The sequence below is a fragment of the Poromitra crassiceps genome, assembly GCF_964638095.1.
Source record: "Poromitra crassiceps genome assembly, chromosome: 12".
Lineage (NCBI taxonomy): Eukaryota > Metazoa > Chordata > Actinopteri > Beryciformes > Melamphaidae > Poromitra > Poromitra crassiceps.
In genome coordinates, this window is record NC_139632.1 from 29051818 (window position 1) to 29054591 (window position 2774).

The window sequence follows — 2774 nt, forward strand, 5'->3', positions numbered from 1 at the left end:
TCTTCTCTCTGTCTCTATATATTTTGGAAGCAGGCTCATGAGAATAATGATGCTTTGACAGGCGCTGTGGGTGTGAAAATGATGTCATCTCTTTTGATTGACTTGTGAACCGTGGTTTGTTTAAAGTCATTGTCATTCTCTCAGTCTCTTCCAGGCCATTTTGGCAATAGGAACAATCATACTAATTATTCAGACTTCTCATTGATGTCGAATTGAAATCTGCTGGAGAGTCGTCTTGGCAAGCGTCAGCACACGCGACACAATGAGCGATTCCACCGCACACGACCACAGCTTCCTTTGTGGTGCGCCGGGGAAGTAAGTCGCCCAAAAACGACAGAGCCACACATTTGATCTGCTCTCTGCTGCCTCTGCCATTTTGAAAAGTGCCACAGTGCAGGTTTGCCAGTACAAAAGGGAAGGCAGGGGAGTAGGAGGAGTACAGAAGACTTGTTAGCAAATATTAGAACAGCAGGGTGCACATAGCAGACCCAACACAAAATCTGCAATCACATCAAGATTGTACAGAGAGGGAGGTGTGAACGTTCAGAAAGAGGTACGCAAAACACACTAGATGGCACTGAGTGGAGCGCATACCAACGCTGTGCGGTTGCCAATATGCCAGTTCCACGTCAGATTTTCACCAAAGGTTAATCTCTTTCATGTCACTAACGTGTTAGTCTGTTAAAACATCCTGATCACGTGAAGTCACATTATACTTCATCCCACGTATCAGTCTGGACTCCAGAAATTCCAATGTAACAGTCAGGGACCTGCCTCGTAGTTGACAACATAACCGGCCAATCAGGCAAAACGGTAATGGCGTCTCCCGAAGCAACGAGCAGGAGCGTTACTGTAACGTAGAGTAAACGGCCATAAGTGCAGTTATTGCAGAAATAAATTCAATAACAGCAATTACACAAGAATAAGAGTTTAGCACCAGCCGAGTTTCTCTGTGGTTAAATTGAGGGGGGGGGGGATCAAAAACTGCAGTTCTTCGAATGGCCACTTGAGGCCGGCTGCAAAATGGAGTCAATCCCCATTCACCCCCATGTTAAAATGTCCGAATTTACAGCAAAAATAAACATGTTTAGGCTACAGCCTGGTACAAAAAATGGTTTTGGTCTCTATAGCTAATTTCACCTTTCATAACAACTGTACGGGGGTGAATTTTATATAACTCATCAGAGTAAAATTGACGGTAAAAAGAGTATGTTTTGGGCCTGATTGACAGTGATGGTGATGACGCTCTGTGGGAAACCATGGTCTCACGTGAGCTGCACGAGAACCAAGATGGCTGCCGCCCAAAAGCCAAACTGACAGGAGTCCACAAACCAATGGGTGATGTCTCACTCACTACATCCATCTATTTTTACAGTGTATAGATGAAACAGACAGTGGAACCTCTCTTTACAGTGTATAGATGAAACAGACAGTGGAACCTCTCTTTTTACAGTGTATAGATGAAACAGACAGTAGAACCTCTCTTTTTACAGTGTATAGATGAAACAGACAGTGGAACCTCTCTTTTTACAGTGTATCGTGTATGGATGCAACAGACAGTGGAACCTCTCTTTTTACAGTGTATGGATGAAACAGACAGTGGAACCTCTCTTTTTACAGTGTATGGATGAAACAGACAGTGGAACCTCTCTTTTTACAGTGTATGGATGAAACAGACAGTGGAACCTCTCTTTTTACAGTGTATGGATGAAACAGACAGTGGAACCTCTCTTTTTACAGTGTATGGATGAAACAGACAGTGGAACCTCTCTTTTTACAGCGTATGGATGAAACAGACAATGGAACCTCTCTTTTTACAGTGTATGGTGAAACAGACAGTGGAACCTCTGCATTTGTCTTTCTGTTTCAGCGTGGATACTCCAGGCGATGACCCCAATTTCTTCTCACATTCACAGCACGGGGGTCGGTGGGGTGTCTGGCCCGGCTCCGTGCGGCTAACTGCTCCGATGACAAGTCACGGCGGCCAACAGGACGAGGACAGACGGTCTGACACACACCACACCGCTGTGCTGCAGCACCTCACAGTAATCCTAGCGTATACCATTACACTGCCTATAGACTAAACACAGGGCCAGGTGAGAGCATGACGGAGTGTGTGCATGTGGGACTGGGAGGGGGGGACTGTGTCAGTATGTGCGTACGTGTGCATGTGTGTGGGTCTGCTGGTCTGTCTCAAAGTGTCCGTGTGTTCACTGCAAATAAATAGCAAGTTGTCAAGTGATTTGATCTTGTTTCCAGAACTGCCAAGCTGATTTCGTGATATTTTTAGTCAAATCATCTCATTGCACTGGCAGATCATCTTTCTGGTTTCAGTAAATTTCACATGATTCATGCCAATATGACTTCTTTCAAGAAAAAGGCATCATAAAACAATGAAGAAAATCTTGAAACTATAAACTTTCTCCAAGACAATTTGACTTTTTCTCTCCTGACAAATTATCGGCTAGTGCAAGTTGATTTAACAGAAAAACATCCTAAAATAAGCTTGATAAGTCGATACAAGACAACTTAATAAGTCAGTAGTTTTTGCAGTGTATGTGTCCCCACTCACATTAGACCTATGTATCTGCACAACAGCATGCGTGTGCAAATGTGCGTGTGTGCGTGCGTGTGTGTGTGTGTGTGTGTGTGTGTGTGTGTGTGTGTGTGTGTGTGTGTGTGTGTGTGTGTGTGTGTGTGTGTGTGTGTGTGTGTGTGCGTGTGCGTGTGCGTGTGCGTGTGCGTGCGTGTGCGTGTGCGTGTGTGTCTACATA